Source organism: Pelodiscus sinensis, chromosome 7, assembly GCF_049634645.1.
Source record: "Pelodiscus sinensis isolate JC-2024 chromosome 7, ASM4963464v1, whole genome shotgun sequence".
Taxonomy (NCBI): Eukaryota; Metazoa; Chordata; order Testudines; family Trionychidae; genus Pelodiscus; species Pelodiscus sinensis.
Genome location: NC_134717.1, coordinates 16,513,792 through 16,531,400, shown reverse-complemented (window position 1 = coordinate 16,531,400; position 17,609 = coordinate 16,513,792). Strand labels below are relative to the sequence as shown.

Here is a 17,609-nt window from a genome sequence, read left to right as displayed (position 1 = left end):
CCAGTCCTTTTGCTTTAATCAGTAGGGCACTGTCTTTCAGAGACTTTTGTCTTCAGACTAGGGATGCTAAATCCCATTTAATCAGTTAAACTAATGTCCCAGGAGAGCCAGCAGCCCTGTGTGGGGGTCCTGCAAGGCTGGAGCAGCCCTCCTCCTACAGCAAGCTGCAGGCAGGGGGCTGTTCCCAGCACCAGTTTTCTTTAAGTAGGTAAGCATCACCCGGTAAGGCATTTTGATTCTTGTTTGGCAAGTTTCACCTTTTAGACAGAGTTACAGAATGCATAACAATATGTCTTTTGCATTGACTATTATTATTAATATTATATAATTTTAAATATGCGCACACATTAACAGCCGGCTCTTTTTTAGAAGCTTTTATTAAAAGATCTTAAGCTAGTTTACAAACACAAGTAATTTTCCCCACTGCGCTTTGAGTTAAGTAAGCACTATTGAATACTGCAGATGGGTAACAGAGATCGAAGAAGTCAGCATAACTTATGCAAGGCTACGCACACACAGCGATTGCCAGAGCTGGTGAAGGAAACCAGGAGTTTTCTTGCCTTGTTTCCTCCTAGACCATGCTCTCTCCCACGAGTGTTCAGGCAGACATTAAATACAATGCAAACGAATGTTTAGATACCACTAGTGAGACTTGTAGTGGATATGGTTACATAATTAAATGAGAGAAATGTATATGTAGGAAAAATAAATCATTAAGAGATTGCACATAATGAATATTAACTTCTTATAGCATTGTCAGGTAGATGGTGCTGTGCAGTAAGTAAAACGGGTCAAACGAATAGCAGCTCCTTGCTGTGAAGAGCTTAGTTATAGACACATGCCTGTGAGGAGTTGGCCCTGACCCTGCAACTGACTCTGCAAAGGAGGTGTCTGCATAGGTGTCCCTCATCCTCTCAGTCCATTGAAGTTGTTCATACCGCACAGACACAGTGGGCGCAATCTGAAACAGAAGAAACACTGAGTAACACATTTCAAATGTGCAGCACCAAGCCCTGTCAAGCACCACCTGTACTTTCAATACAGAGGGTTAGATTTCATTACAGCCTTTAGCTTTGGATTTGTGGTTAGTTCAGTTTAAGAGGACTTTACAAGGATTCTGATGCTAATGCAAAATCCCCAGCTATGATATTTGCCTGTTGTCTGGTTCTGTCCCTATGGGAAAAGGCCTGGAATAGCTCATTTTTAGGTGACGGCTTTAATTCAGGTTCAACAAGCAAGTCAGCTGCTTTTCTGCAGCTTCACACTGCTGAGGGATGAAGTTCTGCTTACCTGTTCTTCCAGAGCAGTATTCCTGGAGAAACATTAGATCTAGTTATGATCTGAGCTAGGAAATGTAACCCTTAAAACAAGAGCTTTCTGGGACAATCAGCTCATTCTTCAATCTACCTCTGGTAGCAGAGCTCTGTGTTGTGGTAAAACTGGGACAGGGAATGTTATGACCAAAAGGAGGACCTTTCTAATTGCAGCAGCTGTTCATCTCCTCGGAGGTAAGTTTGAGATTCTGAATAGCAAGGCTGTGCTTTTTTTCCCTTAACAATTTGGCTATCTATCTATTATTGACTTACCTACAGTGCTGAAAACACTAGTCTGTAGCGCCTGTCCCTGAACCCTTTATTTTTTGTTGACATTCGAAAAACCTAAGTACAGGGTTGTTTTCTTCTCCCTCCTGTAAGCTGGCGTATAAGTGTACAAAACACAAGGTCAGACACAGTCTGACTTCAAGAGCCCATTTTCTAAATCTTATGCTATGTCTACACTGCAGTGCTATTTCAGAATACTGGAGATATCCCAAAATACTATTGTGTGTCTTTTGAGCGCACCTGCTATTTCGAAATATAAGGGGCTCTCTATTCTGATGTCCTGTAAACTTAATTCCACGAGGAGTAAGGGGCATTTAATAGTGATTTATTTCAAAATAAATGCTGTGTAGACAGTGCCAAGTTTCGAAATAAGCTATTTTAAAATAAGCCACACCATTTGCATAGCTCAAATTGCGTATCATATTTCAAGCTATGGGTGCAGTGGAGACACACCCTTACGGACATTAGGTAGTGGGTGTTACTTCGCTTTTTTTGAAAGTAAGCAGACTGTCAGAGAAATGAAGGGACTTGGCCACAGTCACATGATCCTATTATTGGTACTGTGCATATGGCTCTCTGTGCCTATGCAAAGTTGCATTATAGTCAGCATAGATCTGCAGGGACTCATGAAACTGGCCATACTAATCTGATTGTGGCATTACTGCCTGAATAAATAGAAGAGTTCTTGACTCCCAGTCCTGTGACCTAACCAACTGGCCAAATTTTGCGCTCTCTTACACCAGAATAAATCCTGACTAATTTGGTTAAAATTAGTGCACATAGCTGGATTGGCAGTGGCTTACATGCAGAATTTGGTCCCAAATGTGCTCACGGAAATGTACCCTTTCTAGTTAGATTAATAATAGACATTAATCTTTTGAAAGACCTTACTAAAAGTATTTTCTTTTCTCTTGTCTGCCATATAGTGACATTAAGTTGTGTAATCTTGAAGTTAAGACAATTTTAGACTCCTTTGTACTCAGGCTTAAGTGTATAGTAAGTTATATTTTACCTGTCTGTCTCTGTGGAAGAAAAGCTTTAATTTACATCTTAATTTAATTATGTCCCAGCATTCTGTGCCTAAAATGCATGATGAGATGATGATAACATTTCCTACTTATCATGCTTACCTGCCTTTTGGGAGGGGTTAGAGGCTGAATTCACAGCCTATATAGCAAAATGTCTGTATGGTATTTTGAATACCATTATTAAAATAATATGTGAAACAAAATGTTTAATAAATACATTGTAATAGGAATTGCTGAGCAATTATAGTTAAAGGAAGCATAGTGCACACAGAGAAATTTAAGGCCTTATCCTGCAAATCAACCCCCCTGTGTCCATATACAATTCCATTGATGTGAGTGGGACTCTGATCAGAATTGGGCTAGATGTACCAACATGTGGCAAAAATCAAACTTTAATCTGCATTGTCTCATGGGTAATGTTATATATCACAGTACTGTGAAAATCTAAAAGGTTACTGAAAATCAAGTGTTGGTGAGTTGTTTCATTAAACTAATGAAGATCGTACAGTTACACATTATAATTGGTAATGCTGTCCTTGCAGTGACTTCCCAGATGGGTTTTCTTACAGGTCTTGGCTGCCAAATTGATTGAATGGAGTCTGAGTAAACAAAATACTTAGCTTTACTACAGACCCCAAGGTTCTGGCTGTTTTGGGATCCCCAGTTTTCTTGCTTGGTCCAGTCCTCGTAACTCATGCACACACAGCCAAAAGCATAGCAGCTACAGCAGAATAAGAAATGAATCTGCAGAGTTCACCTTGAGTTGCCTTAAAAGATTAGTTATTTACTTCCACCCTCTCCCAGGTGAACAACACTGTATGAGTGGTATGGAAATGGCTACTTAAAGATGCCACACCTTATATCTGCATGTTCCAGAGAAAGCTGGCACAACCGTACCTTTTTCATCTTTTGTTTTTCTTTAATGAATGCATGCCTAAAAGTTGTTAGTGCATGACACCCAAACCACGTTCTGTCTAGTTACATGTCATTTTATCAGGCTAGCCAGAAGCATGAAGTAAATGAAAATGATACATTTGTCATGGTGCATCCAAGTGCTCATTTGAAGCTGAAAACATTACCTGAGGGTAATGTCACATGAGGGGTGATTTTCAGGAAGATGATTTTAGACTAGTTTGGTTCCACCTTGGACTTCCTGTTTTTATGTTGTCTGGATTGATTGCCTAGTCAATTTCATTTACATGTAATCTTTAGTGCCCTCTGCATACTTACTAACCCTTCATCTTATGCTCTGAGAACTTAATCCCTCATTTATGTAAATTCCTACCCACTTCATTTGTTAGCTCGGCAAAACAATCAGTAAACTATTTTCTTCTATCTTGGTGGACGCTGTCAGCCTGATGCAGTTATTCCAGCAGAGCATGACTGAAGTGAGTCTACCTCTGCAAATTATATATCATCAGGGTCATTAATGTAAAAAGTATCAGGAGAAGCACTTGTGCATTCATGGATGTGTGGAGCCTGATTGGCATTATTTGGCCACACAGAAAGTATTTCTAAGGACCATTCCTCAAGCTTGGCAGGGAATTACTATATACCGTGCAAGGATAATGTTGCTGATAATAAGTACAAAAAGGAATGTTTGAAAACATTTCTGTTAAAGTATTTGTTGTATTTATTAAAGATTCAGTCCTTTTATTTGTATTAACCCGTGACAAAATACCCATTGATTTCAGTAGTGCGTGATCATACCTTAAAAATAGCTGTTGACTTCTGGAAGTAGCTCTCAGGCCCTGATTCTGCTGGGAGCTGGGCAGAGAGTGTGAACCATTCTTTTAGCACATGTGTCCTGGCCGTTCCACTTCTCAGGCAGATTAGTGACAGAAAGAAGACAGCAGTAGGGGTTGCAGCCAGTCTGAACGCAGATTAATATTTAAAACAGCTTTTCCCCTTTTTGATCTGATTTGAGGAAAAGGAATGCCAGTACAAATTTAGGAACGTGATATCTGATAAGAAGAATTGCAAACGGATGTTAAGTCTGAGGGCATTGTACTCCAGTGAACTTGCAAATTGATGTTAATGTGCATTAATGTGCTCTGGTGCTTGAGCTAAATCTGTTCAGGGCATGAATTTGGCCTTAAGCTCAGTCTATGCGCATTCATTTTTTAAAAAGGTTTCTCCTCCATATAGATGTATTGCATGACCTACGCATAAAGACTTATATGTCATTGCAAATACCAGAAGATCAGGAAGGTATGTGATAGGTCATGGTACAAGATGTCAAAGCACGTCTATCAGATGCAAACTCTGGAGTTTCAGCAACGTAACTTGAAGTCAAGAGACATTGCCCCTTGAAAGAAGGTCAAGGAAAGTGATACTTCAGGGAGTGATATTTGAACTCTCAATTGGAATTGGAGATGTATTTGTTGGGGTGCGGTTTCTTGTGAAAGAGTATGGTGCTTCTAGAAGGGTGCAACAGGCAATAATAGATAAAATGGTGCATTTGGGGAACACTTTTCAGGTCCAGCTCTGGTGTCTGAAGAAGGCAATCTCACCATTGTTCAGAGTTTCAGAAGGGTAGCAAAGTTAGTCTGTAACAGGAAAAACTTAAAAAACAACAAATAGTAGTAGCACCTTAAAGGCTAACAAGGGTTGGAATTTAAATTCATTCACAAGTTTAATTCTTATGCAAATGGTATGAACCAGGATATGGGCTAGCTCACACATTATCTTCCACATCCTAATGACTTAACCAACCAACCTAATAATGGAGGTGCTAATTGTTCTTATCAGCCTTTTGTAACTATTTGAACTATCTACTCACTGTCTCTCTTTTTTTTCCTCCCCTCCTTTTTTCTCTCTTTTATTCCCCTCCCCCCCCTCCTTCCCTTATTTATTCTTGGATCTGGACTTCTAATACTCCTGTCATCTGAAGAAGTGGGTTGTGCCCATGAAAACTCATGATACCATCTACATGTTTTGTTAGTCTTTAAGGTGCTACTATTATTTGTTGTTTTGTAAGTTTTTCATTGTGCAGAGTATTTGGCATACTGTAACAGTAAATTCTCAATCATCGTTAGACTCAGACATCTCATTTCTGCATATTATTGCCTGCAAGCCCTTGTGCTTCCCATCAGTACTTATCTTATGATTGCTAACACTCTTGGCAACCTTACTTTTTTATATCTATTGTTGACTTGGGGGTAGATTGCTGTGTGCAGCCACAGCCCTGAGCAGGGAGGAGTGCAGAGATAGGCTCCTGAGGAATCTGGAAGTGGCATTGCACCTCCATAAAGCACAATTCCACCCCAACCCTCCCACTATTCAGGGATAATATGCTACACCAGTTGGTTTCCAAAAATTTTTTCCTCATGACTCAGTTGAAAAAAATTGTTGGTGTTCCCAATCCAACATAATTATATCTTTTGCTTAGAGTGTAGGCTCGGGAGGGAGGGAGTAACAGGAATGAGAGGTCTGAGATGCAGGAGGGACCTCCAGATTTCAGAAGGGCCTCCAGGCTGGGGTAGTGTGTTGGTGCTCGTGGTTGTTTACAGGCTTATCTCCAGTGGCTCCTGGTCAGCGGTGCAGCAGGGGTACTAAGGCAGGCTTCCTGCTTCCCCTCGCACTGTGGACCATGCTGTGCCCCAGAAGTGGCCAGCAGCAGGTCTGGATCATAGGCGGAAGTACGCAAGCAGCTCTGCCCACTGCCCTCACCCCAGGTACAGATCTTCCCCCATTTGGAAATTGACCAGTGGGAGTGTGGAGCCAGTGTTCAGGGTGGGAGCAGTGCACAGACCCCTGCGGTCCTCCCCCACTGCCTAGGAGCCAGACCTGTTGCTGGCTCTTTCTGGGATGCAGTGTGGATTGCAGTGCCAGGACAGGCACTATTCACTCACCTTTGCACCCTCATTAGTCATGGATCACTCTACAACAAGGTGACCCAGTGCCTGACAATGTGTGACCCAATGCTGTGTCATGGCCCATAGTTTGAAAACCACTGTGATACATCATCCTTTAGGATGCTTCTCCAAGTGCATGTAACCAGCTCCTAAGGCCACTGTGGAAGGGGGGGGACCTTGGTTCTGCTGCATCCTACTTCCCTCTGCCTATCTCTAGAGGAAGCAAAATGCAGGACAATGTAGCACTTTAAAGACTAGCAAGATGGTTTATTAGATGATGAGCTTTCGTGGGCCAGACCCACTTCCTCAGATCAAATAGTGGAAGAAAATAGTCACAACCATATATACCAAAGGATACAATTTAAAAAAATGAACACATATGAAAAGAACACATGTGATTTGTGATCCCAGACTAACACAGCTACATTTCTGTCACTATCTCTAGAGGGTTCTTGCAGCCCCCCCCCCTCTAGTCTGCAGGAGCCTAATGAAGGGAAATCTCCTTCTGTCTCTCCCTCCCCCTGCACACCTGAACTCTTGTATGGGACGTTCTGGCCTACCATGCAATCAGCACTGGAGCTAATTGAAATCTTTTAATAATGCTCTTGGGGGAGGAGGGTGGTGTTGAAATCAAGATGTTTTGTAGAAATCTATCTATTGTAACAATCATTTTGTTAGGACATTTGAGACCAACTCATCCACCCCAGACTACCTCAGCACATACTTGAACCCACTTCTCCCATATGCTGGGTCAGTGCCTTAATTACTAGGCTATCTGCTATTTTATGTGTCTGTCTTCTGCTAGCTGCAGGAAAGTAGTGAAGAAGTCCCATTAGGGACGGGGGAAGTATTCTTTGCTTGTTGATGCTGTTGCTTTTGAAGGCTTGATAATCTTTTCTTTGATAGCGCCTGTATGTCTTTCTCTCTGTTTTTGAAGTAATACTTTGCCTTCTCACTTTGCTTGGGGCTATTAACTGGCTTCATAGTCAGTATTTCAAATGCTTACATTTTGTCAGTGCAAAGGTTCTTCTTGTGTAACAGCTACCAGAAAATCAGTTAGCATAGAGCTTTTTTGAGGCTTACTGTGGTGGTGGCTTGTATCTGCCATCAGACTTGTGAATAAACTAGATTCTTCTGTGAAAGTTTGGTCTAGCTGTTCCTTTGGAAATTTTAGCCAGCTCCTTAAATGGAATTAATTTTAAAGGTAGCTATTGAACATAAATAAAAGCTGATTGTCTTCAACGTCCTGTAACACATGAAAGGTTGCTTCAGATTTCTGGCTCGCATTCATGATGCTGTGCATCGTGATCCTAGCAAAAGCAGAAATAGAACACTGGTCTTCCATCTTCTAAAACACAGGCTTTACCACTTCAGAGAGGAGCAAGGATGAAATGGTCTGTTCTGTAATCCTGTCTCTTCATGCACTCCCCTCCCCACCCCAGTCAGGGCTGTTCCCCACTCTGACACTTTGAGTGCAGAAGGTGGGGGTGGGAGAGGCGCAAAAACCCTTAAATAGGTTGCCTTTATAGGTTCTGCTTACAGAAAGCAAGCAAGCAAGCCTCCTCAATGTCACAGATGCCCTGGCTCTGGAAAAGAGGCTGCCACCATCAAGTGATTTAAACCCTGAAACAAAAGGAAGGAATATTTGAATTCCTTCCCCAGGGGTACTCCCAAGATCTTTTGCCATAAGAGAGCTTGAAAAAAGAAACAAAAAAGCACAGAAAACAAACTATCTCTGATAGCTGACTTCTCAGGCTAGAGAAACACTGAGGGTGTGTCTAGACTACATGGCTCCGGCGACAGAGCCATGTAGTTGAGTTTACTAGACATAGCAAAATGAAGCGGCGATTTAAATAATCGCTGCTTCATTTATGTCAGAATGGCCGCCACACTGTGCCGATCAGCTGTTTGTCTGCACAGTGCGGTAGTCTAGACGGGGATCAACTGACCCCAGATCCCTTTGTCATCAGATCCTGTAAGCCACTGTCTACACAGCCCCACCAGCTGGGCCGTGTAGCAGCTATTGGATCTGGAACTGAGGCCACGGTGAGGCTTCCCTAGTAGGGACAGCCTCACCACTGCCCTGGCTCCGGCTCCAGCTCCAGCCCTGCCCACCACTCCATTCACCCTGCTGCTGCACGGTGAAGTGGGTAGAAGGGAATTCTTTTAAAGGCAATGTGCCTGCTGCTGGTCCGTGGGCCAGTAGTTGGGAACCACTGGTTTAGGGTATTGAGGGCTGGCAGGTCAAGGGTCTGTATCCTTATAGATTTAGGGAACATAGGTGCAAATTTCCAAAATGTTGCACAGAATCAAATTATAAAGCCATATGACTCAAGATTAGTATAATTAAGTCCTTCTCCTTTTCAGATAGAGCTCTTGAAATGCTATTTTTTTCTTTGCAGGTGACAAGTATTGTCATAATTTCTCTGAGAACTGTTCACCGTTAAAAGTAAAAAGCAGTCTTCATTGTACTCCTGCTTGAGCATAAACCTCTTTTCTTTTGCTCCTTCATTCTACCCAGTACATCAATGATAAGTGAACTCGCTAGCAGTTACAATTTCATAGAAGCCTTCCTGGGTTGCAGAATATTGGGTTTCTCAGATGCCACATGCTCAGTCAGGCACAGTTTGGAAGTGTCTCAGTGCTTTTAAACCTGATTTGTTAATATTTCTACATCAATTTTCAATATTGCAATTTACTGTATGAATTCTTCTGGGTTTTTTTAATGTCTTCCCATTTTTTCCATGCTGTTGTGAGCCCTTAAATCACTCTATATTACAGAATTAAAAAATACACACTGCACAATTAGAAATGGGATGAATTTACTAATTTAAATAAGACAGCGAAGTCCACTTATTATGTACATACTTAACCTCTCAGGCAGCAAAACATAAAGAAAAGGAGAATATGAGCAAATGTTAACAATTCCAATGTAGACTCAAATGTCTCTTGTTTTGTTTTTTACTATTGACTTGTATTCTATAGTATCTCCAGTGCCCAGTGTGTATTTCCTACAAACATTTAAATTGATAAGCCTTGTTGAACTGTAAATGTGTCCACAATTGTGCATGAGACTCACAAAAGAACTTCTGGCACTTCTTGAAATCTTCAAAAATATATTTGTCTTTGATTAGAAAAACTGTAAAGCTGTAGCCCTTTCAGTACATTTGTTTCTATACCAGGATTTTTTTTCTTCAAGATTAATTAAGACCTTTAACAGAAAATTATTAATTACATCATCACAGCTATATAATAGAGTTCACTGTAGTTATGTAGGAGTCAATGGTATTCAAACTACATCTTTGATGAAGTAATCAGACAGCTTCTGGGTCCTGTTTCAGCTGCTATGGGCGTGCTTCACATGTAAATTACTGTCAAATGGATTCTTTCTAAATTCCAGCCAATTAAAATACATTTAAAGTGCAGCCGGTGGAAAGCAAAAGACTTACAATTCTGCAAGAAAGTTTAGGGCAATGAGATAAAATTCCCAAGTTTGGCTAACAAGATTATTAACTAATGCATTTTTGTAGAAGTGGGGAAACCAAACAAAGAGCTCCCCTAAACTCCAGTCAGAAGCAAAGATGACACTTTTAACACTATCTTAAAAGAGACAAAGCAGGGAGTGTGTTTGTTAGGGTGTCAGTTTTCTACCCGTGGCTCTTTAAACCATGTAAGTTTGGCAGCTTGCCCTATGTGGTGCTGCATACAAATATTGACAGAACACAGTGGTATTTGTTAAACCCCTTCTTGAGAAGCAAGTGATTAAAACTCTGAAGGAAGATCTGAGAACCTCAGACATTTTCCCCCCTCAATAACATTTACAGAATGAAAGCGAAAATACTGAGTTTGGTCAAATGAAAATATTGACCTTCTATTTCTGCTTTGCCTTGGAGGTAAGGACAGATTTTTGTTTGTTTTAAATCTTATTATTAAAAAAGAGCTTACATTTAGAACATTGAAAGGTGCTGTTAGCACTTTTGATTTAATCCTGTGATTTGGGAGGAAGCTGTGAGACAGTATGTGTAAATAGACAGAAGATGTTACCCAGTAATTTTGTACCATCAGCATTAATATTCTAGTGCCCAATATGTGCTTGAATCTTTACAGACATTTTTAATACCCATTTGTAGTTTAATGTCTGGTACTTTCCTGACAAGTTCTACGCTGCATTCTGTCTAGTTGTATCAATAGCAGGATTTCAAAATTTGCTGCATGTACCATACTTGTGAAAAGTTGTTTTCTCTGCTATCTAATGGATCCATTGTCATTTTCGCTTTTCAGTGCAAACCAAGGACTTTTAAAAATGTGTCACCTGCTCTTTCTTTCATGTTTAATGAATTGTTTTATCTGAAAATATCGGCTTCACATTTTCTGGTATTTAAAAAAATCCACATTAAGTCGCTTTAATGAAAAGTGTGCATTATCCCATGTAAAATAGTCCTTTGTAAATCATATCTGATTTCATTTATTAAATTCTGATATACTCTAAATATAAATGTTTGAAGGGACCTCAAGACAGTATTGGTTTATATCCATCATTTCATCTCAGCACTCTAAATCATCTAAGATTCCAGATAGATAATTCCTATTTCCACACACTTTGGTCAGTACTTTCTGGCTTCACTTTTGCTAACCATGAGCAAAGAATCTTGCACATTTCATGGTATGGGGTCATATTTCAGTAACAGGGATTCAGTTAAATGTTCCTTGTTAATCGTTAATGTGCAAGTAGCACTCAGCATATGCCAAGCTGAGACTTAGACAAGGTTCATGTGCCTACTGACAAAATAAATGCTGGTAAATCTATGCAATGAGAGTTTAAATGTATGAGTTCACACATCGTATGAAAATAAGTCTCCTGTAGTAAAAGCAAGTAAATTCAAGAAATACATATAACATTTCCCTATATTAAGGGCCTTGGTATTGGAAATTTTGCTCATGAACCTAGTCCCAATGAAGTGGATGGCACTATTTGTTTGGCTAGATACAATACACAGTATTAACTAGTATACAATTGGGGTCCACAGAATGAATGTGAATAATATTTGTAATATTTACTGTGGGCAATGGTGAGATACAGAAATCTATACATATAAAAAGCTCCACATGCTCCCAGATCCCCCTCAAAGACTAGAGCACATGTTTAACTTTAGACAAGTTTTTGCAGGATTGAATGAAAGTCTGTTTGAATATATAATGCAGTTTAAAAGCCTAGACAAAAATAGAAGGATAAGTGGGGGAAGCGTTCAGCACCACATTAAAAAACAAAAACATAAAACCCTCTGCTAGTATCAACATACCGGGAGCTAATGCTGCAGCAAAAGCTGCTTTCATGTTACCATCTTCTATATTTACCCACTTTCCTAGAGTTCACTGAGATGCTAAATATGATTATGATTATTGTTAAAGGGCACACTGAGAAAGTAACTTTTTAGGGGATTATGAAGCATAGTAGGGAAAGATGCCAGAGGCTAGTACACGGATGCCAGAAAAATGGATTAATTCCTCTGACACTTGGATTGTCTATATTCTCTTTATTAGGAGTTTCAGAAAAGGCTTGTTTCAAACTGAGAATTGTTCTCAAAGAGGCTTGATCCAGTTAGTGTAAACCAAAAACTGAATTTAGCCTTTTCTAGTCCTGGACTTTTCAGTAAGCTTCATTACAAACATGAATGATTGGTGTCTCTGGCTTTGTTTCTGTAAGACAGATCTATCCTCCTTCTAAATTCCATGCTCTATCTTCATATCATATAGTAGCCATTGGCCATAGTATTACTATCAGATATCAGAACCCACTGTACTATATACTGCTCAAAGCGAGAGCCAGCCACTGCTCTGAAGAGCTTACAGTCATACCGAAGACCGAGTGCATGTTGTAATTTTGTAGGGGATGCAGTGTATCATTGTGCCTAACTAAAGAGCTGCTTCACATGCAAAACACAGCTCATCCTTAACTATGGAGTCATGATAGGACAGACACAGAGCAGAAGAAGAAGCAGAGGCATGCAGAAGTGAAGCAGACGTTGGTAGATGATAGTGTTGATCCTGTACCTCAAATGTGGTTTGACTCCAATAGGAGTTTTGTCTGAATTTAGACTGTGGAATCTGGTCTCATGTTCAGAATAGCAAGCAGATGTAATCTTACTCTTTTCTGGAGCTTATGTTCCTTGCTTTTGCAGTATTATATCCATTACAGGCAGTCTCCGGGTTACGTACAAGATAGGGACTGTAGGTTTGTTCTTAAGTTGAATCTGTATGTAAGTCGGAACTGGCGTCCAGATTCAGACGCTGCTGAAACTGATCAGTTTCAACAGCGGCTGAATCTGGATGCCAGTTCTGACTTACATACAGATTCAACTTAAGAACCCCAGGCATCCCCAAGTCAGCTGCTGCTGAAACTGATCAGCGGCTGATTCCAGGAAGCCCGAGGCAGGGGCTTCCTGTAGTCAGCCACTGGTCAGTTTCAGCAGCGGCTGACTTGGGGATGCCTGGGGCAGAGCAGCTGGGGTGCTGCTGGTTTGGTCCAGTAGCGCCGCTGCTCCTCGGCTCTACTGGACCAACCCAGCAGCACCCAAGCTGCTCTGCCCCAGGGTCCTGATTCAGCCACTGCTGAAACTGACCAGCAGTGGCTGAATCAGGACGCCTGGGGCAGAGCATCTGGGGTGCTGCCAGGTTGGTCCAGTAGCGCCCAGAGCGGCGCTACAGGGCCAACCGGCAGCACCCCAGCTGCTGTACCACAGGCGTCTGGAGCAAAGCCGTGGAGCACGGGGGCAGCGGGACAGCCCAGACGCACCACGGCTGTCCTGCTGCCCTCGGGCTCCGCGGCTTTGCTCTGCTTTGCTCCCCGTCCCCCTGGTCTGCAGACCAGAAGGACGGGGAGCAAAGCGGCGGAACACACGGGCAGCAGACAGCCCAGCGGCAGAGCACGCGGGCAGCGGACAGCCCAGACGCGTGTTCTGGCTGTCTGCTGCCCGCGTGTTCCACCGCTTTGCTCCCCGTCCTTCTGGTCTGCAGACCAGGGGGACGGGGAGCAAAGCAGAGCAAAGCGGCAGAGCACGCAGGCAGCGGACAGCCCAGACGCATCTGGGCTGTCCGCTGCCCGCGTGCTCTGCCGCTTTGCTTCCTCTCCCTGGTCTGCTGGAGACCAGGGAGAGGGCCCCGTTCGTAACTGCGGATCCGACGTAAGTCGGATCTGCGTAACTCGGGGACTGCCTGTACTCTGCTGCTGCTACAGCAGCCGCTACTATTTTCATGTCTTTGATGGACCAAATATGAAAGCCCTCATTGATCAGAAGGCTAGAGCAATGAAAAAAGAATCATGCATAGCAGAACAGATGCACTGCTTTTCATAGGAATAACAGGAAAACTTTATTTGGTTTCAGAATCAAGGGTAATTATTTTTTTCTTATCTCTTATATAAAACATGGCACTGTGGGCATTATATCCCTTTCTAATGGCTGGTCCATGTTAGAGGATAAGAATGACAGCATGACCCAGCTGAAGCTAATGGTAAAACACCCATTAACTTTGGTGAAGCAGGATTTCACTTAAACTGCTAGCAGTTAATGGAATTGCTCCTTTACTGCTAGAAATTGAGGCCTAAAGTGTTAGTGTTAAATATCCCAAGTTCAAAGCCGTGACTCATAGGAAAGGTCCATACAATTACAAACTCAAAGACAGAAACAAAGATGAGATGAAATGGGAGTCCCAGAAGATGGTATTAACTTGGAGTAAACTTTGAGATTTTTATCAGGACTTTAACAGGGTTCAAAAAAGAACTAGATAAATTCATGGAGAATATGTTCATCAATGGCTGTTAGCTAGGATGGGATGGAATGGTGTCCCTAGCCTCTGTTTGTCAGAGGCTGGGAATGGGCGACAGGGGTGAGATCACCTGATGATTACCTGTTCTGCTCATTTCAGTGAGGGTACATAAAAGACACAACAAAGAAGAGCAACTGCATACTTACCTATTTTTCTAGGCTACAAAAATGAAGGGACGGAGCATGTTTATACATCAGGAAGGATACTACCTGTTTTCGCCGGACTCTTAATCTGTCTTTCCAGACTGCAGAAATAAAGGGAAAAAACATGTTCAAGGGTAATGCCAACTGAGGCTGAACTCCTTAACCACCAGAGCATAGCCATCCCAGGCTGCTATTAATTTTTACATATCCCAATACTTTTGCAACTGGTAGTTCTGAGGAACAAGGAAAGAACCTGGCTTACTTTTCATATTCAGGGTGATTTTTCCAGAAGTTAGGAAAAAATATTTTTACTTTTAAATGGAGCAAATAGTGTATGGAATCACAGTGATGCTACGTCTAGACCACAAGCTTCTTTTGAAAGAGAGCGTCTAGACTACAAGCAGATTTTTCGAAAAAGCGAGCCACTTTTTCGAAAGAGAGGCTAGACGCTCTCTTTCGAAAAAACACAGTTTGCATTCAATAGCACCTTTTTTCGAAAGAGTACTTTTGAAAAAAGGTGTTATTCCTCGTAAAATGAGGTTTACCGTGAGCAAAAAAACTGCCCCATTCTTTCAATTTACTTTAGAAAGAACACGGGCTGCAGTCTAGACGCAGGTGAACTTTTCTTGAAAAAACCCTGTAGTCTAGACACACCCTGAGATACAAAGGACTTGTCTACACAAGAAAAACTTGTGGTTTAAACTATACAGGTGTTCAGGTATACAATATGATTGTCTCAAATTTCATTATTTTTCCAGCAACTAACAATGATAAATGAGAGGGAATATCAATTGAATGTGAAAGGCTTTGGCAATCAGTGCACATTACTGTGGTTTGCTAAATGGTACTCATGCTTTAATGGAATTACTGATTTTACTATCTGTGTCCTGCCCACATTACCATAGTGATTTTCCTATCCAAAGCCAAAGGGCTTTTCTCTGATCTGTGGTGGAAACCGCTAAGTAGGGATACAGAATCCTTTAAAAATTGCTACTTCTGTGGTAACCCACATGAATGTCGTCTTTATCACCAGTGAATCCACCCTAGATCCTTCAACTGGACACATTGCTGGGAGCTTTGTTTCCCTCAGGCTAGGCAGTGTTTGTAGACACAGTTTAATATAAGTCAAGTGTGGCCAAACTACAGCTCATGAGCCTCATGTGGCCCTTTTACAGTTAAAGTGAGGTTCACAGAGCTCGCTCTCCTCTCCTTGCCCCGTTCTCTGCCTACCACTCTGGGCAGGTGTTAGCCTGGGGCTTCTGTCCTGTGGTGGAGGGAGGGTACAATGGGGACGAAAATCAAGAGGGTTTCATCCTGTGCCCCAGTAGGCAGTGCCCCACAGGGTAGGTTATGCGTGTTTTGTGGTTCTTGAACTTCTGAAGAGTATCGTATGCAATGGAGAAGGTCAATAAATGTGGCCACTCTAGATATAACTCATGACTTTAGCTGCACTTCCTCAGCAAAAACCCCAACAAAGAACTGGTACCCTCTTCTCCATGTTCTCAGTGAGGAAATAATCTGTTACTGGTCCCACCAGATTACTTTCTTTCCCATCCTTTCACCCATGCTGGCTCAGTTATGCTAGGGGGAAAAGGCAAAGATAACACCTGCTTGTAGCTCAGGGTATGTCTACACTAGCCCCCTAGTTCGAACTAGGGAGGCTAATGTAGTCATTCAAAGTTGCAAATGAAGCCCGGGTTTTAAATATCCCGGGCTTTATTTGCATCTTCCCGTCTGGGTGCCATTTTTAAATCCCCCTAGTCTGAACTAACTGCCCGTGGCTACACGCGGTAGTCAAATATTAACTCGAACTAAATCCTTAGTTCGAGTTAACTGTTACACCTTGTAACAGAGTTAACTGTTACACTTCATGGAAGAAGGTGTACCAGTTAACTCGAACTAAGGAACTAGTTCGAGTTAATGTTTGACTGCCACGTGTAGCCACGGGCAGTTAGTTCGGACTAGGGGGATTTAAAAATGGCGCCTGGACGGGAAGATGCAAATAAAGCCCAGGATATTTAAATCCCAGGCTTCATTTGCAACTTCGAATGCCTACATTAGCCTTCCTAGTTCAAACTAGGGGGCTTGTGTAGACATACCCTCAGAGTGGTTGGTTTTTTGAAGCACTTAGGTACACACAGGTATTTTTCTATACAGTAGGTCAGTGGTTCCCAACCTTTTTAAATATACAGACCCCTTTTCAATCTATTAAAATGTTATGGACCTCTAGCCCAACTAAACCCTTCCTGCCACCCTAATAGCTTTTGAACAGTAAGAGCAGGGTGTTGTATTCATGTAACATGATCACGGGACTAAATATGTAATACATTTATAATTACAGAATACACAAATATTTTCATTACTTAAAATACATACATGTTTTTATATAGTGTACACTTATTTTAATTTATATTTTAAACTTTCTGCAGACCCTGTACAGTACCATCGTGGACTACCACAGGTTTGCAGACCACAGGTTGGCAATCACTGCAGTAGGTTATCTTACGACACTACATATCATTATGGATAGTGCATGGTTACAACAAGATCATTAAAAATATACTTAACACTAAAACTATACTGACATAATTTAATCTTCCTTTGATTCAGAAGGCACTTCAGTATCTTGCAGTGCCTAAGGCTCATCATTATTACCATTATCATCATTATCACCATCAATTATTATTGTAGAAGCGGAGGTGTAGATGAGGCAGAATCTGTAAAGACCTATGACACATCATGGAAGTTACTCTTTTTGAATAAATCCCTGACATCAGCTTACAGACTTGTCTTCTGCCTTTTTTGTGTACAAGTAGAGTGCAAAATGTGTAATTCCATAACATGCTGGTCCCAGTTACTAGACTGAAGACTTGTATTGGGTGATATAAAAAAATCTGGTTAATTGAGATTTCTGGTTAAGTGCTGGATAATTGAGAAATTACTATACATGATTGTTGGAACAAGGAACAAAATGTGTTGTCAACATTCTGAGCTCTTCCAATAATAATGCTGTTAACCTTTATATCATGGCAAAATATAAGGAGGAGTAGAGTTAACCTTGGGCTGCATCTACACTGAAAGCTGAGAGTCTGATCCCCAGCTTAAGTAGGTGTACTTGAGCTAAAATAATAGTATAGCCACCATAGCTTATATAGT

General features: G+C 41.5%; 1 protein-coding gene and 1 long non-coding RNA gene across 2 annotated transcripts in view; one reads left to right on the top strand and one right to left on the bottom strand.

The window, feature by feature from the left end:
- Window positions 1-398: 398 nt before the first annotated feature.
- The window catches only part of LOC142830154 (uncharacterized), an 89,021-nt gene continuing 71,810 nt past the window's right edge, over window positions 399-17,609 (bottom strand). Inside the window, exons 3-4 of the long non-coding RNA XR_012905134.1 lie at window positions 14,457-14,554; window positions 399-961 (exon numbers count right to left, since the gene is read on the bottom strand). This is a non-coding gene — a long non-coding RNA (uncharacterized LOC142830154). The remainder of the gene's footprint in view (window positions 962-14,456; window positions 14,555-17,609) is intronic.
- Window positions 10,076-17,609, top strand: part of NCKAP5 (NCK associated protein 5) — a 652,533-nt gene continuing 644,999 nt past the window's right edge. Inside the window, exon 1 of the mRNA XM_075933271.1 lies at window positions 10,076-10,379. The gene's annotated coding sequence lies outside the window, so the exon portion shown is untranslated. The remainder of the gene's footprint in view (window positions 10,380-17,609) is intronic.